Source organism: Myxocyprinus asiaticus, chromosome 26 (genome assembly GCF_019703515.2).
Source record: "Myxocyprinus asiaticus isolate MX2 ecotype Aquarium Trade chromosome 26, UBuf_Myxa_2, whole genome shotgun sequence".
Lineage (NCBI taxonomy): Eukaryota > Metazoa > Chordata > Actinopteri > Cypriniformes > Catostomidae > Myxocyprinus > Myxocyprinus asiaticus.
Window position 1 is genome coordinate 40,499,958 of NC_059369.1, and position 27,350 is coordinate 40,527,307.

The 27,350-nt window shown below is 36.3% G+C and overlaps 1 protein-coding gene across 3 annotated transcripts in view; it reads right to left on the bottom strand.

Annotated features, from left to right (window-relative positions):
* The window catches only part of LOC127416929 (protein FAM168A-like), a 58,813-nt gene extending 32,856 nt beyond the window's left edge, over window positions 1-25,957 (bottom strand). For 2 of the 3 annotated variants that reach the window (XM_051656533.1, XM_051656532.1), the window contains exon 1: window positions 25,784-25,955. The gene's annotated coding sequence lies outside the window, so the exon portion shown is untranslated. Of the gene's footprint in view, window positions 1-25,783 lie in introns of all 3 variants that reach the window. The other variant, XM_051656534.1, reaches the window with a different exon arrangement.
* Window positions 25,958-27,350: the final 1,393 nt, after the last annotated feature.

A 27,350-nucleotide genomic window follows, 5' to 3' on the forward strand; every position in this document is an offset into this window, starting at 1 on the left:
ATCCGGCTACGGAAATTATATTCAGGATGATGTGATAGAATTTGGATTTGATTTTACAATTCACCATGAACAAACAGTGCACCCATATCAATAGGCCTGCCCCCCCCCCCCCCCCCTCACCTCCCCAGTGGCCCCCCTAAATTGAAGTGGAAGAATGGTAAGAGTGGCATTCTCATTTTCCATCCCACTGAGAGTTCAGTGAACCCACATCATAATAAATAGACCACACAAATTATATTTAAACAAAACATCAATGCATTATGACTGCATAATAATATTTAGCATGGTAAAGTTTATGGTTCATATGAGATCGTCTAAAAAGTCCACACACGTCACTGGTGTCCAAGTGTTCAATGCAACTGCCTTGAATGTTCTGTCTTAAACAACTGTTAAAAAAACATTTACACATTGTAAATATTGTAAATTGCATGCATAACTTACACTTTAATTGAATTAATTAATGAATGAATACTTGGACACCTCCAACGTTTTAGTGCTGTGGGTAGATTTTTAGACGGTCCCTTACAAGCGCTGGTTATTGAAAGCCCATCATAATTCTCCAGCTACAACAAGTGTTGACCCTTTGAGTTCAATGGTTTATTCCTGTATGATATAGTCTTATATTCTTTAACTAATTGTGCTAATGATATCATTGTAAAATTGTTAGCTCCAGGTAGGAGAAACCGAATGTCAAATGAATAACAAGCCTACAACTTCTGGAGATAAGGCAGAAATTCAGCGTTAGCTTCGCATCTTTGGACCTGCCAGCTTCGGTTTCAGTACTACTTCATGTGGATTCTACGTGCTGATGTAAATGAAGTTAAGTTACTTTTATAGCATAATTTCCCACGTTATTATCATGAAACCTGATCTGGATCTAATTTTCTGCCTTACTGAATGCACCTGAGCCCAACTTCTTAGAGATCGCTCTTATTGGCAAGCATTCATTATAAAATATTTTGCATGTGTGTCTGTCAGGTATTAATTTCTGGAACAACATACAGTACACATTTATGTTATTTATAATGTGATATTTTTTCCACTGTCTTTAATTTTATGTTTTGCACTGAACAATGCAGAAACAAGACAATTGTAGTGCAAAAAGTTTGCCAAAACAAACAATGAAATGACTCTGATGAAACAACACACAGGAACAGATGTGAAGAAACAGGTATAAAGAAACAGCAGCTAGCGTTATGCAGGGGCACACCACACCTGCAATGGCAAATTTATTATGAAAATGCTTAAAAACAAATTGGAACCCTTATAAATCACCCTACTGAAGCCCAAATAAATGCCCTACCTACAGTGAGAAAGGCTCTTATACACTAAGCTCACCACATCAATGCACTTCAACCTAATAATATATATATAGATTAATATTTGTACTGTTGGGTACAGGCGCAAGAATAAAAAGCAAATGCGCAACTCACCGGGAGAGAGAGAGAACAAAGCTACATGGTTGATCCTGCTTATCTTGCAAACAAAATGCAAGAGAAGCACTAAAAAGTTAACAGTTAAAAGTTAAAAAGAAAACAAACACAACGTCCTCTTTATGAACACCATTTATGAATCAAATACTTAACACGCGGCACACCAATCACAAGAGAGAGGCACACGTTTGCTCAATAACGGAGGATTGAGCTTAATATTAGCAACCACATTCTCTAATAAGAGGTGCATACCAAGCATGCTCAAAAAGGAATGTACATAGACACTGACAGAAATAATAATGATTAAAAAAAAACACATTAAAGCCATCTTATTTGTCACTTATATTTACGATGCATGCAACTTTTTAAACTCACAGTAATTGAGATTACATTCATTTAAAAATTCACTTGTTACACTGGACCATTTAAAATGAACAAATGAATTAAAAAATGTGCTTAAAAATTCTTAAAAGAATCTTAAAGGAAATGGTGACCATTTACAAGATCTGTACAAGCTGATTATAGCCCAATGACTAAATTCTAACATAAAATCTTGGTGTAGAATTTTACTGCTTTGTCGAAACCCGGGAATTGTGAGGAAGGTACGCCGTCATAGAGTCCTCGCCCTTCGCCGATCTCATCAAGACTCTCGCCAGCATCCACCAAAACCACCATCAGACACTGCTTGAGCTGCGTCAGGAGCAGAAGCAGCACTTCCAGGCCCTCCTGTTAGCTCAAGCGGATGATCCAACAGGTGTTGCGGAGCTTGATACCCCAGGCGGAATCTACCAGCGCGACCCCGACTGAGCGCCCCGCCATGTCCTACTTCAAGCTGACGAAAATGGGACCAGAAGACGACCCGGAGGCCTTCGTAGAGTTGTTTGAGCGGCCGGCAGAAGCATCGGGGTGGCCAGAAACCCAGTGGGCTGGTCTGCTGGCGCTGCAGGAATCCTGGGCATTTCCAGGACCAATGCCAGCTGATGGAGGTGGGGGCATTGGTTCAGATTCCTGACGTGCCACAGGCCACCCCCAATCGAGCTGGGACGTACACACACACACACACACACACACATACATATATATATATATATATATATATATATATATATATATATATATATATATATATATATATATATATATATATATATATATTTAAAGATATTGTCTTAAAGAGATAGTTCACCCCAAAATGAAGATTTATTTTTTGTCATTTATTCACCCTCATGTTGTTTCAAACCCATTTGACTTTCTTTCTTTCATGGAACACAAAAGGTGATGTAAGGCAGAATGTGAGCCATTTTGAGTAAATGACAGAATTTAAAGTTTTGTGTGAAAGGTCCCTCAAACTTCCACTGAACATGGAACATTCCTTTCAAATGCCCTCTAACTAAAGTCTAACATATAGAGTAGAATGGCAAACTCCACAGTGCATTATTGAATTGACCTAGTTCATTATTAAACAAAAAGTCAATTACATGCACCAGATCGATCAATATGGTATAGGCTATACAGCACAGCATGACTGTAATTCACAATTACGGTAGTAGACTGTAATCATATTACATTAGTTTGTAAGCTGTAACTAATGATTGAAATCGTTTTAGACCAAAAATATAGATATTTTTAATTTTGTGCATGAACATGAATGAATTGTCAGGCTAAATGCATTATTTTAATGAATATTAAAACCCATGAATTCTTTTTTTTAACTCTTGGTTCTCAGGTATCTTAGCTTTAGGTTTATGAGGCACATCATATAAATACATAAACCTGTTGATGTGTTGATTTTGGATTAATCCTATGTTAAATCCCTGAATACAGTACAGTTCAGTTAATTAAGCCTTTAAAATAAAGCAGATTATTAATTAATTATTACATATAGTGCATTACAGTAGCTCCTATGCAATATTAATATGTACTGTATATTATGTTTACAATATGAATATGTAATATTTTGCAAATATTAACTGGAAAATATGCATTTGTAAAGAGTGGTCATTTTATGATTAGGATGCATACAATAATATATAAGAGGCCATATTGGTATGGGTCAATATTAGTGTCTACTTTTAATTAACTGTATTGGTCTAAATGATTAAGCCCATTATTAATTGAAGCAGATCATATTCTTGTTTTTGTTTTTTTTGTTTAAATCAGGGCTTTACTCTTTTGCTATTAGTTTTATTCAAATTTTAACGTTTTAGCAATGCATATTTTCCTTTGTATATTAGAATTTTTGATGCCTTATTATTTCACTTAAAAAATCTAGAGTGGCTCTTTAGTATGAATTAAAATCAGACAAAATAATATAGATTTATAATGTCAACTACTATAAAAATTTGATAAAAACATCAGCCGTAACAAACTAATTATCAATACTGGCCAAAGTTTCTATACTGATGCACATTTTACACTAGTGCTGGGTAAAAATATAGATTTTCCAATTAATCACAATCTTCACTGGGACGATCCCGATATTGAAATCTTAAAATTTTAAGATTGATTTACTTTTACTTAGTTTTTTTTACTTAATTTTAATTCTGTTGATTATTATATCTATTGAACATATTGCAATTAAACTACACAGTTTGGGCCCTGTTTTTAATAATACAAAAATAATAATTCTATTTTCATAATTTAACAAGTTAGAAGGTTCTGTGTAAAATGGACATTATAACTTAATATATCCAAATGAATAAGAACTGAACTGTGGACTACACTCTTACTACTAATTTATTTAATTTGTCTACCAACAATGTCTAACAGTGTACAGTATGTACTAGATGCATCACATAAGATTATGTCACTATTTGTCATTTTTTTATGGAAGTCATTAAAATTCCCACCACAGTGTCATTTCCAGCACATCTCAAATTCTGAATTGTGCTCACTAGAATTCTGTGGATGGAAAGTACATTTTTAAAGTTTTTGAAATAAAATGGGTGACTGTTTTGTTTTGCGAAGGGGTGCAAAACAACAAAATCAAGCCACAACACAATGGAAAATCTACAACACAACGAAATTAAGCCACAACACAATGAAAGCCACAACACAACAAAATTATCTGAAAAGGCTTATTTCCTTTGTGCTGTGGCTTTTCCATTCTGTTGTTGCTTAATTTCGTTGTGTTGTGGCTTGATTTTCTTTGTGTTGTGGCTTAATTATAATGTGTTGTGGCTTAATTTCATTGTGTTGTGGCTTAAGTTCTTTGTGTTGTGGCTTAATTTCTTTGTGTTGTGGCTTAATTTCATTGTGTTGTGGCTTAAGTTCTTTGTGTTGTGGCTTGATTTTCTTTGTGTTGTGGCTTAATTTCATTGTGTTGTGGCTTAAGTTCTTTGTGTTGTGGCTTAATTTCTTTGTGTTGTGGCTTAATTTCATTGTGTTGTGGCTTAATTATACTGTGTTATGGCTTAATTTCTTTGTGTTGTGGCTTGATTTTCTTTGTGTTGTGGCTTAATTTCATTGTGTTGTGGCTTAATTATGTGTTGTGGCTTAATTTCTTTGTGTTGTGGCTTAATTATGTGTTGTGGCTTAATTTCATTGTGTTGTGGCTTAATTATACTGTGTTGTGGCTTAATTATGTGTTGTGGCTTAATTATACTGTGTTGTGGCTTAATTATGTGTTGTGGCTTAAGTTCATTGTGTTGTGGCTTAATTATAATGTGTTGTGGCTTAATTTCTTTGTGTTGTGGCTTAATTTCATTGTGTTGTGGCTTAATTATAATGTGTTGTGGCTTAATTTCTTTGTGTTGTGGCTTAATTTCATTGTGTTGTGGCTTAATTATAATGTGTTGTGGCTTAATTTCTTTGTGTTGTGGCTTAAATATGTGTTGTGGCTTAAGTTCATTGTGTTGTGGCTTAATTTCATTGTGCTGTGGCTTAATTATACTGTGTTATGGCTTAATTATAATGTGTTGTGGCTTAATTTCTTTGTGTTGTGGCTTAATTTCATTGTGTTGTGGCTTAATTATAATGTGTTGTGGCTTAATTTCTTTGTGTTGTGGCTTAAATATGTGTTGTGGCTTAAGTTCATTGTGTTGTGGCTTAATTTCATTGTGTTGTGGCTTAATTATAATGTGTTGTGGCTTAATTTCATTGTGTTGTGGCTTAAATTCATTGTGTTGTGGCTTAATTTTGTTGTGTTGTGGCTTAATTATACTGTGTTGTGGCTTAATTTCGTTGTGTTGTGGCTTAATTTCATTGTGTTGTGGCTTAAATTCATTGTGTTGTGGCTTAATTATAATGTGTTGTGGCTTAATTTCTTTGTGTTGTGGCTTAAGTTCATTGTGTTGTGGCTTAATTATAATGTGTTGTGGCTTAATTTCATTGTGCTGTGGCTTAATTTCATTGTGTTGTGGCTTAAATTCATTGTGTTGTGGCTTAATTTTGTTGTGTTGTGGCTTAATTATACTGTGTTGTGGCTTAATTTCATTGTGTTGTGGCTTAAATTCATTGTGTTGTGGCTTAATTTCGTTGTGTTGTGGCTTAATTTCATTGTGTTGTGGCTTAATTTTGTTGTGTTGTGGCTTAATTATACTGTGTTGTGGCTTAATTTCATTGTGCTGTGGCTTAATTATACTGTGTTGTGGCTTAATTTCGTTGTGTTGTGGTTTATTTCCGTTGTGGTTTACTTCCGTTGTGCTGTGCACATCTGGGTGACCATACTAATTACACAGCTAATATTTTATGTATCCTAAATACACAAAATGAAATAATATATTCTCACTTTTTGCATTATTTGGTAAAATTACATTTTGATTGGAAATGATGCCCTATATAAAGATTCTGCTCAAAAGTTATATTTAATGTTTGCTTCAAACATTGTCTGACATTTCATTTCAATTATGGTGTTCACTGATACTTTTGGAGAGAGAGAGAAAGAGAGAGAGAGAGAGAGAGAGAGAGAGAAAACTTGTTAGGGGCAAAATTGTTTGGTGTGGTAGAACGACAATCATTATTATTGAAAAAGTGATAGAAATCATTTTTGCACAATAAATATTGAAATCGTTTATGTTTATTTCGCTTTGTATTTTTATAATGGATTTTCATTGTTTAATATAGAAAGTAGGGCAGCACGATTATGAAAAATTTTAATTGTCAATTATTTCCCTTGGTACTGTAATCACAGTTATTAATTTCGATTAATACAATTTATATTAAATTCCTTTTTTTGTGTGGCAAATTACAATCCATATTTTTTATGAAAGCCACACCTCCAAAAACAAGCTCAGAACTTTGTTCCTTAATTATCGCAATTATATCGTATTAAATTATAATGAGAGAGTTCTAGTTTTGTTGCACCAGTAGTTATAGTCTTATGTACTCAATGAACATGTCTGCAACTGGTTACAATGCTCAACCACTAAAAAAACAAAACAGGGAGTAGATCTAAATGGAATGGTGTAACTGACACTTTTCACGATTAGTTAATTGCAGCAGCTGTAATTGTAATCTCGATTATTTTTTTGATTAATTGTGCAGCCCTAATTAAAAGTCTGGTTCTGGGGCGAGGCTAACATAAAACAATTCAGACATAAAAGGCATTTAAATAGTAACAAAAATAAATGCTGAAGACCTGGCAAAACGTTTCTAAGTCAGCTTTGATGGTCCTCTATCATATAGCCTGCTCACTGAACTAAGGGAAGCCCATAAACGTTTTTTAAAGGACGCTATGAATGTCAACTGCAAAATTAAAGGAGTGACTGAAGAAATGAACTCCACATGACATTGTACGATGACCTGGGTGATTGAAAATCTTTCCAGACTTACAGTACATATAACAAAAAGAAGAAATGTTGAAATCTGTTCTAACAAAAATCAACCCCAAGGACATGAAAGTGCCCGATGTCGAAGAAACACATATTTGTATTTGAGTGTTAACGCAACTCATATTGCAACTATTGTAAACTTTTTAAAAGGTACTGTTAAATAAATTTTTACTTTAATTTATTCACATCTAATCACAGCAACTGAGATACACAACATTTCTAAAAATGAAATAACCCCTTTTTTTTAACATTTACTCAAAAAACACTAAGCAATATTGAAAAACAAATTGCTTCTCCACTGACAAAGCTATCAGTAGATTTTGGAACTGACACCTGGTGGCCGGTGCCAATATCAGACATTAACGTTGTCCCTGTGACAATGGGGGGCCAACTGAAGTCCTCTATCGTATAGCCTACTCATTGAACTAAGGGAAGCCCATAAACATTTTTAAAGGATGCTATGAATGTCAACTGCAAAATTAAAGGAGTGACTGAAGAAATGAACTCCACATGACATTGTACGATGACCTGGGTGATTGAAAATCTTTCCAGACTGTCTAGTGTTGAACAAAGCCTGTCTCATATCACGGCACTGATGGGGTTGCACCTCCCACCGAAACACCGTAAATTCACTGCAGTAATATACAGACAGTTTCACGCACCCATCCCCCTCACTTCATCTCTCTCTGTTTTTTTACACTTGCCAAGGTCTGTTATGAAGATAGATGCTAGAGGAAAGCAGTGATTTACAGTAACATTTACAGTTAAATCTAACCGCCAGGCTAAAGAGAAAGTGAGCGATGAAAAGAAAGCTATTCATCCATCAATGTCAAACCATGTGTGAATATCTATCATATAATTTGGTAGAGGAAGCACTTCAACAGCTGAGAAAGTAATATGGCTTCACATACACAAAAATGCACATGCAAACGACACACACACAATCAATAAATACTTGCATGCCTACACCTGTTTTTCGGGTTTCAGAAGATTTACTGCAATCTAAATGTCCAGGACCAATACTGACTGTAAGTAGGGTATTTTTAATGTAGCATATCACATCTTACAGATGTATAAATCTATATTGCATATACTGTACATATAGAGACAGTTCAAAAATGTAAACTTGTTCAATGGAAGAAAGAAAAGCTTAGGGTTTGGAACAACATGAGGTTGAGTAAAGGATGACAGATTTTCATTTTGGGGGAACGATCCCTTTAACACTATGCATATATATATATATATATATATATATATATATATATATATATAAAATAATAATAATTGTCTGATTTTAGAGGTTATTTCAACAAAATCTCATTGCTTAATGGAATATTCTGTTAAACACAACTTAAATGAATAGTTAACCCAAAAATGAAAATTCTCTCATCATTTACTCACCCTCATGCCATCCCAGATGTGTACACAAACAGCTCTTTTGGTCCATACAATGCAAGTGAATGGGTACCAAAATTTTGAAGCTCCAAAAATCACAGAAGGCATCACAAACGTAATCCATAAGACTCCAGTGGTTAAATCAATGTCTTCAGAAGCGATATGATAGTTGTGGGTGAGAAACAGATCCATATTTAAGTCCATTTTTACTATAAATTGTCCTACTCAAACAATCCCCACTTTAACTTTCACATTCTTCTTCTTTTTTTTGGTGATTCAGTCTTCATGCATATTGCCCCTACTGGGCAGGGAGAAGAATTTCTAGCAGAAAAAATAACTTAAATATTGATCTGTTTCTCACCCACACCTATCATATCATTTCTGAAGACATTGAGTCATATGGATTACTTTTATGATGCTTTTATGTGCTTTTTGGAGCGTCAACCTTTTGGCACCCATTCACTTGCATTATGAGGACCTACAGAGCTAAAATATTAAAAATCTAAAAGACTAAAAATCTGGGATGGAATGAGGGTGAGTAAATGATGAGAGAATTTTCTATCCCTTTAAGCTCTCATCAACAGCTGCATGATAGGATGATTAAGACAACTTTTAAGATTAAATAATACACATTTTTACTGAATAATTCATATAAGTGCTTCAACAAAAATGCAAGCTTCACATTTCTGCCTTTAAACCCTCCAGAACACTGGCCCCCATAGACTTCCATTGTAATTTTTTGTTTTCAAACTGTGGGACGAGTCAAACAGCTGTACCATGTGTTTAATTTCTTATGTTTGTTTGTTTTTAACCTTCTGTACAAGTCTAACACCATGTCTACACCGGATGTGAGTGGTGCGTTGCATCAACAGATGTGCCCATAGACAGGGTGTAACTTACACTACTGTATAGTATATAATATAGTCTAAGTGGTGATAGTACAGCAACAAAATAAACCTTCATCCACCTAGAAAAGTAGTCTTACCTCAAAGGACGACTGAAATAGTTTTACAGATCAAAAAATAAAAAGACCTGACGTGTTTCTGTGGTAATTAAATCCCGCCTCACAAAGGCAACCCGGAATGTTCATCTAACTAGGCCAAGCTCTATTTTTTGATTTGCACAAGAGAAAACATTTGACACAGCTGTACTTAGTGCTAGTAATTTGTTACTGGCGTACAGGTGTAGGAGCTAAGGAAAGTTCTCACCTGAGCCATTCGGAAACCTTAGGAAAACCCTTTAACTCTTAATCTCTCTCTCTCTCTTATACACACACGCTGACTTCATAAAAGACTTAAGAGGCTTAATTAGCTATTCAAAATCAACAGTCACACAATAGGCCCTCCCCCTCCCAGTGGCTACCTAACGGGACCTGAATGAGAACAGGGCAATGTGGGGAGTGCCTCTCCCTTAAAAAATGCCATTGTTTTAACTGCCCTGCAAGAGCTTGTCTTCCCTGATTCTAAAAAGGTCTATTCTGCCTCAAATCCTGCCTTTCACTGAAGCACTACCTCCATTTTGTATAGGCCATTATGCAGCAAACAACTGCCTCTAAACCAACATGGTGTGCTGAGCTGCCCCTGCCAGTGTTCAGGCTCCAGGTTCCTCTATTGCCACTTTTTCCCTCCATTTACCCTCACAGCGGCACTAATGACAGCACCACAAGAGGAGCATTTTCCCGCTCCTTTGCTTTATTCACTTTGACACCTCCTTCCATCGGAAAAATTGATAAAACAGTGTTTTTGTCAATGGGGAATGTTTGGAATGCATACTTCCATACTACTCATACTTTATTTGCAGTATCTATACTGTGCACAGGATTTTCTATTTGTATGGAATACCTGGATGAGTTGTAAAAATGTGCAGTATACAACAGAACATTCTGCGTGGAATATCACAATGCAGCGCTCGATTTGACCTTACACTTTCAATGTCACGAATGAAGTGGAATTACAGCCGCAATTTTTTACATTTTGTTCTAGACTCATTTGATTGGACTGCCAAAAGTTAAGACATTGGAATAATTGGACTGTGAAATCACCGTCCTTATTAAACATAAGACATAATGAGGTAATGCGACAATATCGTAGCACGCTTCCGTTTGAAATGTTTATTGGCGCATGGTTCGTACTGTTTCACATTCTATTTTTAAGAAGTAGTCGGTGTATACTAAGTACTTTTTCAAAAGCAGTATGGAAGTATCTCAAACTGAACATAGTCAAAATCTGGCCAAACTACCATTGGTATAAAGATGCAAAAAATTTATTAACACAATGTAGCTACAGATTTTTGCATTGAAGCATTTATCAGTTACATGTAATTTCATTTCACACTACTTAAAAATACTAATCAGTATACTAATCAGTATTTCAAAAGCAGTCATAATTAGCCGTCCGAACAATCACAATTTGGTCGAACTACCAAAATAGTATTAAAAATGCAAACAATAAATTAATAAATAGATGAACACCATGTAGCTTACTACAAAACGTTGCATTGAAACGGTTATCGTTTGCATGCTTCATATCATTTCAAACTATTTGAAAATAATAGGCAATACTCAATGTATACTAAGTAGAATTTCAAAAGCAGTACGGTAGTATTCCATTCTGAACATAGTCACAATTTGGTCGAACTACCAAATTGGATAAAAAATGCAATGACCATAATATAGCATACTACAAAACGTTGCATTGAAATGGTTATCATTTGCATGCTTCATGTAATTTCATACTATTTATAAATAGTAGGCAATATTCATACTAAGCAGTATTTCAAAAGCAGAAGGTTAAACTACCAAAACTGTTTAATAAATAAACACAATTTAGTGTACTACAGGATGTCACCTAGAAACATCTGTTTTAAAATAGTAGGCAGAATACAGTATATACTGCTCAGAATGCAGTATGCTACAATTACATTCTGAACACAGTCACTCGTTTGAGTTCTCTGTTGTAATGTCTCTTTTCCCCTCCTCCATTGTTATGGTACATTCTTGCATTGTACACGCTGCATTCTTCAAAGAGTTAAGTATGAGGGAGTTTACACTGGACACTGCCAGTGGTAGCGTAATTTTAAATTACATTTGGCAGCAAGTAGTACAGCACCCAAACACACACACACATATATATATAAACACACCTACACATACGTGCACATAAAAAGTGAGTCACTCTCTACCAAAAACTCCACATTTATCCAAATGTGATGGTTCAGCAGGATTTCTGTGCAAATTATGACAAAGGAGACTGCACACACACACACACACACGTGAAGAATAAATGTGGCTGTAACATCCTTCAACACAGAGGACAATTTTACTGCTCTGAGGTTTCTCTTTCATAGCTTGGAGACATAATGGAGTTCTTGTTTCTGTTTCATTTAATTATCAGCTTTGACTCGGATGTTTCTCCAACAGCTCTTTAGGAGAAATAAAAATAGACACAAATAAGAAAATTGTTGATATACAGTAAGTGTGTGGATAGCAAAGCTCAGACAATTTGGTCTTGGGAGAATTTGACGAAAAATCTTTGAGTTCTCTGTTTTCTGACATTTGTTTGCAGACTTTGGTATCTTAGCACATCTGAGCACAGTTTGAGACATTGTTGAGATCTCTTCTGAACCATGAGACACATGATGTGAGATTCCCGCAGAAGGTCTTCATCACAGAAAATTCAGAGAAGCAGGAGATGCAAGCAAAAGTCTCCATTTGCGCTCTCTATTTAATCTCATTGCTGTCAAGAAGAAACAATTGAGATATTAAAGATATCTCATTTGTGATGTTTCTTTCCTATGGGATCTCAACATATATCAGGAACAATCACACATTTAAAGGATCTGTCAGACAACTGATGGGCATGCTAATTCTGTCTCATGTTCAAAACCTCCTTGCAGATCAGACCTGAAGGGATGTGCGTTTGTGTGCGTTTGTGTATGTGTGTGTTGCCCAAGGACCTACTGTATTGCTGAGACAGAGATGGTGAGCAGATATGAGTGATGGAAGGGGCAAATTGAAGAGATAAGACAGATTCTCAAACTACTGAATAGAATCGTCTGAATGCAGACAGAATCTGTTAAGCGTGATTTGATTGTGTGTGATGCTTGCCGATTTGTTTCTAATTAGAACCAAAAAGGCTTTTATAGCTTGATGGCTTTCAGTAGGAAAGAATACATATCTCAATTTAGTGCAACAGTGCCCACCCACTTCTTCAGCCGCATTTGTTCCAGAAGTATTTTTCCTATTAATTTTTTTTCCATAGGGATTTCATGAACCAAACTAACCAGCACTGAGGTTAATCACAACATTCCAAACTATGATTTGAAGCAAAAAAAAACATTTTTGAAAATTGGACAAGACAAAAGTTCCAGACTGTGCACTTTTATGAGGAAATGAACAACAATCCCATGAAGCATTGTTAATGACGTAATTTAATTAAAAACAAAGCACAAACATAAAACTATTGATTTAAAGTTGTTGATTATAAGTAAAGATTAAAAATATTTATTACACGGGTCTGAAATACTCGATTCTGATCAGTCAAAGGCACCATCTAGCAGTCTGATATTTCTGAGTAACGACTGCACATCGGGGATTAAAACAAATCAGACCGGTCATCTAGGCATTACGAGTCATCTTTCCTGCTTCTCAGATAACCCTGTAATCTCTACAAGTAAGATAATAAAATAATTTCAACTCAAATCGATGTTTCATGTCCATTTACAGTACTGTGCAAAAGATTTAGGCACTTGTGAAGGAAGTGAGGATTTCTTAAACAAAAATGACTTTAATAGTTTTCATTAATCAATTAACATAATACAAATCCAGTAAACAGAAAAAGAGCTAAATCAATATTTAGTGTGAACACTTTTGCCTTCAAAACAGCACCAATTCTCCTACTTACACTACTGGACACAGTTTTTCTTGGTTGTTGGCAGATAGGATGTTCCAAGCTTCTTGGAGAATTCGCCACAGATCTTTTATTTAGGTGTCTCAATTACTTCTGTCTCTTTGTGTAATCACAGACTGACCCGATGTTCAGTGGGAGACTCTGTGAGGCCTTGCCATCTGTTGCAGGGCTCCCTGTTCTTCTATTCTATTTGCAAATGTAATGTTTGGGAGTCTAAAGTGTATATTTCCTATTGACACACTAAAGTAGCAGATATAAATAACCATCTTAAGACAAATGCTTTTGTGAAACATCTTATGTGCCAAAGACTTTTGCACAGTACTGTATTTATTTGGCAAGTAGTCTTGTAATAAGCTGGATAATGAGGAGGTCATTATTATGAAATAAACACCAAAAGAACTCCGACTCAAACCGGAGGTTAAATTCAGCTGTTCAGTGATTTATTTCTTCACATATAATTACATCATTTCCAGGCAAATCATTTTTTATGTTCATTTGTTTATTTATTTGGTTAATAGCTATGTAATAAGTGGGATAATATACAATCAGCCGGTTGTTATTGCAAAATATACCTGCTTCGCATTGGGGTCCTGATCACCCAGTCTGGGTTTTTTATTTAACAAAAACTTTTATTGCAAAATACTGTGTTTAGATATATACAAATATATAAGTAGTTTCAGAGTGTAGGGAGACTGACTCAATTGTGTCATTCACAGTGCATCATGGAAGTGGGCGGTCGCTACAGAGCTCATTTGAAAGAGCAATTAAAATGTCTCTTTGGGATAGGAAAACCTTTTCAGGTTTCACAAAGTACTTTCTCTCTAGTTCTTTAGAGAAACAAGTTTTATATAGGCTAAACCAGAAACCAACACTGATCTGTAGAACTTAGAATGTAACAAAGAACTTAATTTTTCATCTCAAAAGAACCTTCAGAACCTTACAAAGTGAAAAATGGTTCTGATAAGAAGGTTCCTTGCTCATTCATTGACCTGAAGTGCTGCAAGTAACCAATGAAAAATCTTAATATACCTCCTTAATCACTCTAAAACCATGTTTTACACATATCACAACTGTTCTGTCTGAAATAGAGTTGAATGAGTATATGGGTGCCAGAGAGTATAAGTGTATGTACATATTTATGATAGTTTAATGATAGTCTAGTTCACTGTAGTTCAGTTACAGCAGCAAGGAACCAAACCAAAAGGCACTCACACACAGTTCTTTCTTTATTCCTTTATAAATGAGGAGAATGATACAAATTTTAAAATGTTTGGTGTGACAAAACCAGTAGAAGTTTTATTTTTCCCACAGAGCAGCTAAGGCAGTGATTTCTGCCCACAAAAAGTCCAAAAATACGCCCATCCAAAACTGTCTCAGCCTACACACCACCGGGATGATGTTTCATGGGCGTTTGTTCACCACTTCTCTTATTGTGTGTGTGTATGTGTATGAGACTACTGTGTGTTTCAATTATACAAATAACCAACAATTAAAGGATTAGTCCATCCAAAAATTTACATTCTGTCATCATTTACTCATCATGATGTCTTTTGAAAGCTTTATGACTTTGTTCCATGGAACACAAAATTAGTTTTTATAGTAGAATATCTTAGCAGCTGTTTTCCGAACAACGAAAGTGTATGGAGATTTTCAGAAAAATGACTTTGGTCATTTGGAAATTTGGTACAGTTTCTCACAGATCACACGGCTTTAGCAAATTATAGTCTTATTTCTCACTTATTCCTAGTGTTGATTACCACAAAATAGTAATGTTCAGTAAGGCACATGTAAGGAAAGTAAACAGGTCCAATTCACAAAACATTAACTACGCACTGTTTCAAAAGTATAGCCACGATACTTAAACATAATATGTGCTTACATGACTCTGTTGTGATAAAATCGCTTATTAACCTTGTCTGTGAAAAGTTATCCAGAATTTCAACTTTGTTGTCATGACGACATCACACAGGTAAACCCTGTAGGCCTAAATCCCGGTAACTTTCGCACAATGTAAAAGATACCAAAAGGAGAGTTGACGTGACTTTTTGAGTTATCGTTTTCATCATTGTCTCCTGTTTTCAAACAAGCCGTCGCTTTATCCTGTCCATTATCAGACGTATAGAGAAGACTCAATGGAATATGTGCGTCTAACAAACAGCTGCTGCATGTTTGAAGCGCGAATAGCAGAACCAAGAAACATGCTCGCTCTGGTTCGGTTACAGACTGTGGTTTGTTCTGATAAGTGACTTGTTGTTGAACTTGCACCGGTCACGTCTGCACATAATTTTAAATTCTCTACTGTAATGCGTGCGATCTCATGCATAAGGCAGGTGATTGGATGAAAGCATTCTTTCTTATGAATAATGTGGGAAATGCTCAGAATATAATTATGTAGACACTTACTCTCTAACCAGTCACATCTCAGACTTTACGCATATACATTTTGTGACGCTGCTTCAACTTGGGTTTTTCAAAACCGGACAAATTAAATGGCTAAAACAATCAATCAATCAATAAATAAATAAACATTTAACCACCAGTGGCGATTTCTCAGGGCCAGCAAAGCCTTCTCTGCTGGCATAACATGCCTAATAAATAAATATTTTTTCATCCTTTTATTCTCATTGACCTTTTTGCCTATGTATTTTCAATCACTTTTCACTCATAATTCATCTACAAACAAACAGCGGATAAAAAAGTTTATCCAATCAGAATTTATTCCTCGATGTTTACAAGCGAAGTGTGACAACTGTTTCACAAATCGCATGCCCGAAGCCATGCTCCTTAGCCGAAGCATGAGTCTGAGCTCCACCCCGTCAGGCCTTCAGAATTTCCACAGAATCCCTCAACACTGCAGTGAATAGGCATCTAAAGTCAGATTGTCCGATTCATCAGCCAATCAGATTTATTTATTTGTTCTTGGTGGGTGTGGTCTTTAGGATATGTCTCAGTCCAGGGGCCTGATGTATAAACGTTGCGTACGCACAAAATGGGCACTGAACTGTGCGTAAGCAATTTCCCATGAACATATCGAGATTAATATTTGCGCACCGTCCGGACACTCTTGACTGTGCGTATGCACTCTTTAACTGGTGTGTGTGAACTGGCGACTCCAGCTGGACAAATAATGAACTGAACAGACTCTGATTTTCATTTAATTTACATTTAGAATAAAAAAGTATGTAGTTAAGCACTTGAAACAGACGTAATCGTTATCAAGCCAATAGTCGCCTATATTATTTTTATGTAACTAATTGAAAAGGCATTCAAATATAAGCTGTAGAAGGGAAATATTTGTTTAGGATGCATTGCGTTTGGAGAACTTTCCCGTGTCATCATAGAGAAGGAACGTACAGAGTAGGCCTACCTAAAAATGACAGCGAAGATTTCTTAATTTGACATATTTTCTGTTCTATTACATTCAAGTACTGAGATAAGTACAGCCTTTGAATAAAAATTATCTGTAATGCGATGCGCACTTGACTCTGACTGACGTTAAATGGCTTGGTAAAACAGACAGTAGCTATAAGACAGGCACTGCTGGCCACATTCAGTAGTCAAATGGACCATTGGAGAGACATGTCTAATCAGAAACAGTATTATACAGCTGAAAACAGGTGCATCAAATGTGCATCAAATGTGCTGCCTGCTCCACTTCATCGCAATGAAACCCCGATCTAGTCTAATAAAAACATTATGAAAAGTACATTTGCCATTCAGCTGTTTTTTGAAAATAAAATACCAATCAAATATAAAATCTTAGTAATGTGATGATATCAGACAATGCTGCACAAGAATTTTATTAATTTTCGTTTTGTTTCCAGTAATAAATATTTAACCTCAATAAAAACTCCCTTAAAATGATTAAAAAGGTTTTCTGAGAAGCAAAATTGCTTAGGTTAGATTTATGTCTGCAAAGATAAAAACATTTTGCCAAGGGATATTCAAGATATATTCTTTGAAAACAAGTTCATATCTTAATGATGTTTCTTCAAGGTGCAGTATCTAACCTTACATATGGCATTTACAGTCTTATTTCTTATAATACAGTTTCTCGTACCGTTAAACGCAGTAATCACGTGTATGGATGGTGAAATGCATATGGCAATTCTTTGCAGATGAGGATATGCATAGTAAAAACAGGTGTTGTACACTCCATATATGGTTATTTTGGGGAGGAGACGGGGTGGAGAATGAATCACCTGCATGTACGTACAATCTTCCGCTAGACGGGATTTATTAAGGGAACTATGCGCAGGTTCTGGCGCACAGTGCATCCGGAAATATTCACAGCGCTTCACTTTTTCCACATTTTGTTATGTTACAGCCTTATTCCAAAATGGATTAAATTCATTATTTTCCTCAAAATTCTACAAACAATACCCCATAATGACAACGTGAAAGAAGTTTGTTTGAAATCTTTGTAAATTTATAAAAAAAAATAAAATCACATGTACATAAGTATTCACAGCCTTTGTTCAATACTTTGTTGAAGTACCTTTGACACCAATTACAGCCTCAAGTCTTTTTGAGTATGATGCTACAAGCTTGGCACACCTATTTTTGGGCAGTTTCTCCCATTCTTCTTTGCAGGACTTCTCAAGCTCCATCAGGTTGGATGGGGAGCGTCGGTGCACAGCCATTTTCAGATCTCTCCAGAGATGTTCAATCGGGTTCAAGTCTGGGCTCTGGCTGGGCCACTCAAGGACATTCACAGAGTTGTCCCGGAGCCACTCCTTTGTTATCTTGGCTGTGTGCTTAGGGTCGTGTCCTGTTGGAAGATGAATCTTCACCCCAGTCTGAGGTCCAGAGCGCTCTGGAGCAGGTTTTCATCAAGGATGTCTCTGTACATTGCTGCATTCATCTTTCCCTCAATCCTGACTAGTCTCCCAGTTCCTGCCGCTGAAAAACATCCCACAGCATGATGCTGCCACCACCATGCTTCACTGTAGGGATGGTATTGGCCAGGTGATGAGCAGTGCCTGGTTTCCTCCAGACATGACGCTTGCCATTCAGGCCAAAGAGACCAGAGAATTTTGTTTCTCATGGTCTGAGAGTCCTTCAGGTGCCTTTTGGCAAACTCCAGGCAGGCTGTCATGTGCCTTTTACTGAGGAGCGGCTTCCGTCTGGCCACTCTACCATACAGGCCTGATTGGTGGAGTGCTGCAGAGATGGTTGTTCTTCTGGAAGGTTCTCCTCTCTCCACAGAGAAACACTGGAGCTCTGTCAGAGTGACCATTGGGTTCTTGGTCACCTTCCTGACTAAGGCCCTTCTCCCCCGATCACTCAGTTTGGCCAGGTGGCCAGCTCTAGGAAGAGTCCTGGTGGTTCCAAACTTCTTCCATTTACGGATGATGGAGGCCACTGTGCTCATTGGGACCTTCAATGCTGCAGAAATCCTGTCTCGGAGGTCTACAGACAATTCCTTGGACTTCATGGCTTGGTTTGTGCTCTGACATGCACTGTTAACAGTGAGACCTTATATAGACAGGTGTGTGCCTTTCCAAATCATGTCCAATCAACTGAATTCTACAAACTGAAATTTCGTTTTTTATTTTTAATAAATCTGCAAAGATTTCAAACAAACTTTTTTCACGTTGTCATTATGGGGTATTGTTTGTAGAATTTTGAGGAAAATAACTAATTTAATCCATTTTGGAATAAGGCTGTAACATAACAAAATGTGGAAAAAGTGAAGCGCTGTGAATACTTTCCGGATGCACTGTACGTACGGTTTTATAAATTTGATTTTTTTTTTGTGCGTACGCAAAATCTGACAGAGTCTAAGCAGAGTTTTATACATGAGGCCCCAGGCCTTCTAGCTGGCCTTGAGTGATGCAATCACGCTTTAAGTGATGTACATAATTTGAAAGCGAAAAGCGCGAGATCTTGCTGACGAGTTGGCTGTCATCACCACTGAGAAAGAGTTCCTTATGGATTTAAAAACCTGAGATGTTTAATTAAACAGGAAAGGAGGACTGATTTTCACTTCAAGTAAACTGGTAAGTGCTTTTTGCATTGTTATAGCAACATCAGTAGTTTTCTAAGTGTAAATTAGGCTGCTGGAGCATTCAGTGTCGGATCAAGTTTTGAAAAGTAACCATGTACCCTGACGAAACAAAATTATTGCAAGCAAAATTTTAATCACAAATATTATTAGAGAGCTTTTTCTTGGTATTAGACCTCCTTGGTTCTGGCTTTCGTGCGTGGACGTGTTTTTAAAATGTCAATTGGTATTATTAGTTGACTGCCACGTAATGTACGATATATATGGTGTCTTGTTTATTATGAAACTTTTTTCTTAATGGCATGAGACTTGCACGGGCCACCACTGTTAACCAAGTTCCCCTTAGTATTAAACATAATGAGTGCTATCATTGTTTTCAGTGATGTGCAACGTGTACATAACATTTTAAAAGTCATATCAGTTTCATATGTGAGCATAATATGGCCTTAAAGTGTGTCATTGTAAGAATAATCTAACTCTAGTACAGTTATACTTTCTCTAGATGGTTATTATCCTCTCAGAACACCTTCGATCACACTGATCTCTAAGTCTTGTTTTTCACCAGGTTGTGACTAACGATATTTAAGGAAACAGGAAAAACATGTTTCTTGTTTATTTCTGAGTCTTCATGGAAAAACCACTGTAAACTTCTTAGCTAAAAGAATAACATATACTGTATGAGTAATACATACATTATTAGTGGGAATAGTGTGAAATTGAATAAACTAAGGATGCATTATGAACCCAACAATCTATAAATTATAAAAAAATGTGAAATGTAAGTAAAAGAAAAATTACTCCAAATTTTATCCAAGAAATTTGTTTTCTAAAATGCATTTCATCATATTTTATCAGCTGAAGAGTGAACAGATCGAAATGTTGAACATTTGGATCAATAATAACAGTGTGTGGCAGTTAACCATGGTAAAATCATGGTATTATAAAAACTATGCAATACCATTTATTTGTATATTAATAAAGTACCATGTACTTTTGTGTTCCACGGAAGAAAGAAATCATACCGCTTTGAAACAACATTAGGATGAGTAAATGATGAATATTTTCCTTTTTGGTTGAACTATTCCTTTAATATGCCCACCAAAGAGGAGTCCCTTTGTTCGCCACTAGATTCTCATGTTCATAAGTCTATATTTTAGATGATGTTACATTTTACATGCTATTGTTTGATGATCTCATGAGGAGACATTGATACACTGAACAAGCATCACACTTCTAATGGGATTCCCCTGTAGCCAGGAGGCAAGATCTCACAGCATTCTCTGCTGCTGTTTATCAGGGGAAACCAACATCCCCTCAGGGTGTGTGAGTGTGTGTCAGAGAGCACGGTTAATCTGAGGTCTATAAGCACTATTACAGTGCACACATACACTAACATACAGCTGAGAGGTGCAGTCTGTCATAATCCTCTCATTTCACTGTGGATTTGGCGCACACACAGACAGCTCATCAAAAAACATCCATCAGTTTTTTCACTCAAAATAAAACCACCTCCGATGAGCGAACACCAAAGATCGAACACGAAAAAAAATGAGGGGCCTCACAAAAGATGCATTAATGCAGTAGTGAGCAAACATGCACATATACTGTGACACAATTAACACGTTGCCACAAACTCACATTTGGATATGTTTGTGGTGAACTGGAGACTTTCTCAACACTCGTGAGAAATATCAGCGGCCCAATTACGGTACTGAGTGCTGAGCGTATGGATGAAGAGATTCTAGGAAAGTCTCGAAATCATGGGAGAAAAGGTATTAGTGAATGTAATTTTTGCTGAAATCAAAAAACACTAACTGCTCTTTACATTTCAGTTGTTGGACATAATTTAAAGTGAAATGGAAGCTTAAGTGTAACAGTCTGGTTCCAGAAGTAAAAATCCCATTGGCAAACTGATTTTTAGCGATAACTTATAAACCTTTACAGACAGACCTACCACGCGCTCCGAGGTAGTTAATCAATGGTATATGCTTCTGTTGAAGCCATCAGTCCACATTATTTTAATAGTGGAATTCCCAGTAAAAAACTGCAATACCTGTGAATCCTGAAGAGAAAAGATCCACTAACAGAGAATCGTGTCAAGAGAGCTCTGCAAAGACTGCCTACTCCCATTTCGCACTGTGAATGACATAATCGAGTCGGTCTCCCTACACTCTCAAACTACCTATATATTTGCATATATATTATTATTTTGCAATAGATTGAAAATATATTGTTTCTATACACATAATTAATTTTAAATCAATTGTTTACATTTTTGCAAAATGTTTTTTTATTTTTTATTATGCCATTCTCCATGCTTCATGGGATTGTAGTTCATTCCCTCGTTAAAACCATTTTCAAATACTTTTTTTATTTTTGTCAAATCAAAGTTTGTAATTCATGTTGTGATTCACCTCGGAGCTGGTTGGTTTTGGGTCATGGCTTAGAACTCTTTTATGAAGGATTTTGTGAAATCCCTATGGGGAAAAAAAGAATAGGAAAAATACTTACAGAAACAAGATGGCTAAAAAGGTGGGTGGACACTGTTGCGGTCTATTGCAAAAATAATGATTGTTTTCAAACAGTTTTCCCAAACAGTACCCCGTCTGCCATTGATGTCCATTAGTGAGCTCATTTACATGCACACCAATACGCTGATAATTCCCAAAAATCAGAAAATTTCAGATTATTTCAAATCAAGAAAATTGCATTTACATGATTTGAAATAATCGAGTTATTCTCTGCTTTTGACGTTAAACTGTAAAGAGGCATGGGTCGGTAAGAACACGATAAATGTGTTTACATGCAACACAAAATCGGGGTTATAGGCAAAAATCTACTTGTGTGTTGGGTTTATTCTTAAGCCGTTTATGATCTTACACTGAACAAGAAAAGCCGTTTTACGTACACAAGACCATACACGTTGTTGGCTTATTAGCATAATCAGTGTAAGTACGTGCATGTGAACGCGCTCACTTTCATAACAGATGTTATAACAGAAGCTGGCTGACCAAATATGTTGCACCCTGTCAAATTAGAAAAACACACCAACACACAACAACATACTTTATCTTGTGATGACTACAGTGTTCCTCCTTCAGCGTAAATGTATGTCACCCATTTTATCAATCGCCAGGCAAAATTTGTAAATGGGATTGCTAAGATAAGTAATAGCTCCACAATTTACCCAGAACAATTCGAGGTATAATTCATGTATTCATGTATGTTTCACACCAATGTTTAAAACTTTGGTAAGCATTTTTTAATAAACCTAATGCCAGGCAATAGTAATAGTGATGCTTGTTTTACCAAACACCACTAATAATGACAGTATTTGGCCTATTTATATTCCTCTTAAAGAACATTTCCTTTCTTACATTCCATCAGAACACCTGTTAGTCCTACAAATGACTCTGAGTACAACAAATCCTTTAATATAACAAAAGTGCTGCATGCAAAACAAAGCCTACATACTTGCCATGCAATGCATAAACCTTTAATAAGTCACAGTTATTCTTCAATGGGGAGCTTTGCTGTGCAAATTCAATTTCGAGCTGATAATGAATCTATCAATGAAAACAAATGAAGCGTTTTCTCTTCTGCTCAGCCAGTGTAACGTTAAGACCAACCATTAGAAGAGCTATTGATGCTTTTATTACAGGAATGTTTGATTGGACAGCAAGCCAGTCTTAGTTGATTCAATCATCATCAAACAAAAAGCAGAACTCTTAGTTACTTGACAAGCTGAACAGCTGTATGCTTTTTGCATACATGTAAAAATGTTATATGTATGTAAGTGGCAATGTATCACAACAGAGCATGCATGCATTAAAAATTACTCAAAAGATTCTTGATACATGACAAAGGACACCTCTGATAAACCTTTTCAAATTATTATTTTTTAAATTAATCTTACAGGCAGCACCAAACTACATCAGTCTTGATGGATCTCCTTCAGCCACTAATAAACTTATAATATACTGATGACAGTTTATACTTCCATTTGACATTAACAAACATATACTGTAGGTAGGCCTAATTCATAACAGATTAGTAGCTAGTTCATCAACATTTAAATCTTTCAAATCAAACTTTCATGACATTCATAACTACATTAATGCATTTTCAGTTTTAACTGTCTATTAATTTTATTCATGAAATTTATAAAATGTTGATATATTTTATATGACAAACTACTACAAAGAAGCAATTTTGCATCTGTATATGCTGTATTTTTTATTACTGTTTTTCTATGAAAATATGCGCCAGACCAGTGGTTCCCAACCTTTTTACCTTGAAGCCCCGTCTACTTATATACAAGTCTACACATACTGTATATCACCGATGGCCGTAAGAAATGCAAAATTATTATTATAATACAATTATTTTTTGGAACATGCATTGCCACGGATTTAGCATAACGCATGATACATGATCCATTTCTAGGGGTTGACATTTCTATTACACATTGATGCAAAGCCATGCAGCCGCTTGATGGTCTCGTTATAAAGCATCAACAAGGTATGCCGTTTTAAGAGGTTTTTGCAGTCATACAGTGCGTGGTTATGATGTTGTAGAATTTTCATAACTATTGAAGATCCAAGAAAAAGAATCCACAAGCACTTGTCCACGCGACAGCCAGCGCACCTGCGTTAGAAGCAGAATAGGCTACTGTAAGTTTGGTGTGCGTCATCCTCACGTAGTTGTGCAAAGAGGCTCTTATTGGTAGAGTGGCATTTCATTAAAAGTTTTTTTTTATGTTTGAGATTTTGCTTATCACGTTGAATTAGACGAGGCCGCTGGCATGCTGTTTACTGTTCGCGCATTTTATGGATTAGCACATTTTAATTTAACTGGCTATTTTTCTCCGAATCTTGCGTGTGAGCGCAAGATCAATCTGTCATTATTCAAAATGCTGTCCATCATTCTGACCCATAAAAAAACAAGAAACTCTGCTTAAACCATCTTCAGGTGGTATACTTCTTCCTCGGTCTCTGCGTGCGCGTGAAAGAAAGAGAGGGAGGGAGAGGACAGCGGTCGTAGCCATGTGAAAGAGTGAACAAAAAACTGTGCTTTTAATGCAAAAATAACTAACGCGCCTCTTTTAAAAGTATTTGGCATATGAGGGAAAATGCATTAGGGAATTTTTATTCTGATGGTAGGCTGCAATAATAAGTTCATAACTTTGGCCGTTAGATAAGCTGTTACTCTCGGCAGTGTGGTCAATTAATTTTTCGCATTTGCAAGCAGTAATTTTCAAATGCGAGTAAAACGCTCGCACTGTAGAGGCCTTATTGTTGTAAATAATTCATGAAATTTACCGCATCCTAACTGTGTAAATTAAATAGTATTTGTTATTAGTATCTTTATTAAATACAAATATTTGCCCCCCCCAGTCTATTTATGCCCCCCCAGCCCCCCACTCAATTCAAGCACTGATGTTCTGCGTCAGTTTATATATATAAAATTAACATGTGTATATATATATATATATATATATATACACATGTTCAGCAATTATCAAATGATTTTTGATAATTTTAACACGCTGACTGCTATTCACAATGGAGAAATGTGTAGTTCCCCTTTGTATAACTCAACAAGTCATGGCAACCATGACCAGTCCTGATGATGATGATGAATTAAAATATTATAAATTGTATTGCGTTGCAATAGAAACAATCTCGTATGCCCAGGCAATGCAACGAAAAAGAGAAAGTAACACTGGCGCTCGAATGCGCGTTACATTGTAACACTGATCAACAAAAGAACTCGCGTCTATATTGCGTCACGATCGCTGTTACATTGTTGCACATGGATGCGTTCGATTCTTTGATCGCGGGTGATATTTACTCATAACAGCTCGTATATTACGATCTCGATGACTGTTTAAAGGCCTCAAACTCCTTCAGACACCATTTTGAGTCGCTCGGTCTCAGCTCTGTGGAATGTACAAATACAGGCATGACAAGAGAACGGAGAAGAACGTATTAAGTCAGCATGAAAAATCTATAGCATCCGTTCCGAAAACTGCTATAATCGGCATTCTGATAGTAATAACCGGAATCCGCGAAGCAAATGCTTTTTGTTCCCCTCATAAGTCACTATCGAATACCATTAGAGCGAGGCTGGCCATCAAACACCATTACTAGCACACACGCACTGGCATAAGAAAAGCATCGCTGGTGTTTGATGGTGGTGACGGTCTGATGGTGTTTTTGGAAAGATATCTGGGCTTTATCAATCAAAACTACATTAAATAAGACTTACCAGTGTGAGATGGTTTAGATAGTTCGCCCAGATCCAATCTATGATAACGGTTTAGAGCGATCTTCCTGGGTTGGTAAGGGTTACTCTTTTCTCCTCTGTGAAGGTTTCCTCCGGTTGATTTTTCAGGGCTGTATGGAAGCACATAGAGCGATGGGGGATGGGGGATGCCGAGAGAGAGAGAGAGAGAGAGAGAGAGAGAGAGAGAGAGAGAGAGAGAGAGAGCCAATAACATGGGAACACAAGGGGAGGACCTCTTTACTGACGCAGAACTCACACCAGTCATTAAGTACATTCTGACAGAGAGAGTGCATGGAAAGAAAGCAAGTCTGTGCTGATCTTTAATGTTGTGATGTATGGTCATTCGTGCAGTGAAGGTCTATAGTCTAGGTGGAGCTCAAGCGAAAGTCGTAAGAATGAGGCAGATACAGTAGATCTGTCAGAAATCAACATTCATGTCCTTCTGAGAGCCAGATGTTTTTTTTTTCCAGTGTGTTTTGTGTTATTATGTCTGACATTATAAATGCCACCGTTGTGTCATAATTCTTGGTGTGTTTTACAAAGGACATCGTGGGCTTTTATTTTAATATAAAACATACAGTATATTAAATATTTGTATAAACATGAAAATATCAAAAAATTGTCCAGATATTTTGATTATGATATAATAATAACAACAATATGTTGTGTATTATTATTATTATTGATGATTGACTTATACTAAAATATAATTATCATTATTTTACATTAAATATACACCGATCAGCCACAACATTAAAACAACCTGCCCAACATTGTGTAGGTCCCCCTGGTGCCGCCAAAACTGCGCCAACCCGCATCTCAGAATAAATAGATAATTAAAAATAATTAAAAATATCCTTGTATAAATGTTAAAATATCTAAAAATAGATCTTTAACATGATATAACAAAAATTACAAAATTTGGTACTATTTTTTTGTATCCATTTATCAAATTTAGCGAATCCTGAGATGCTATTCTTCTCACCACAATTGTACAGAGCGGTTATCTGAGTTACCATAGACTTTGTCAGTTTGAACCAGTTTGGCCATTCTCTGTTGACCTCTCTCATCAACAAAGAATTTCCATCCGCAGAACTGCCGCTCACTGTGTTTTTTGTTTTTGGCACCATTCAGAGTAAATTCTAGAGACTGTTGTGTGTGAAAATCCCAGGAGATCAGCAGTTACAGAAATACTCAAACCAGCCCGTCTGGCACCAACAATCATCTATGCGATTATCTAATCAACCAATTGTGTGGCAGCAGTGCAGTGCATAAAATCATGCAGATACGGGTCAAGAGCTTCAGTTAATATTCACATCAACCATCAGAATGGGGAAAAAATGTGATCTCAGTTATTTGGACCATCGCATGATTGTTGGTGCCAGATGGGCTGGTTTGAGTATTTGTGTAACTGGTGGTGTCCTGGGATTTTCACGCATAACAGTCTCTAGAATTTACTCCGAATGCTGCCAAAAAAAAAAAAAAAAAAAAACATCCAGTGAGCGGCAGTTCTGTGGACAGAAACACCTTGTTGATGAGAGAGGTCAAC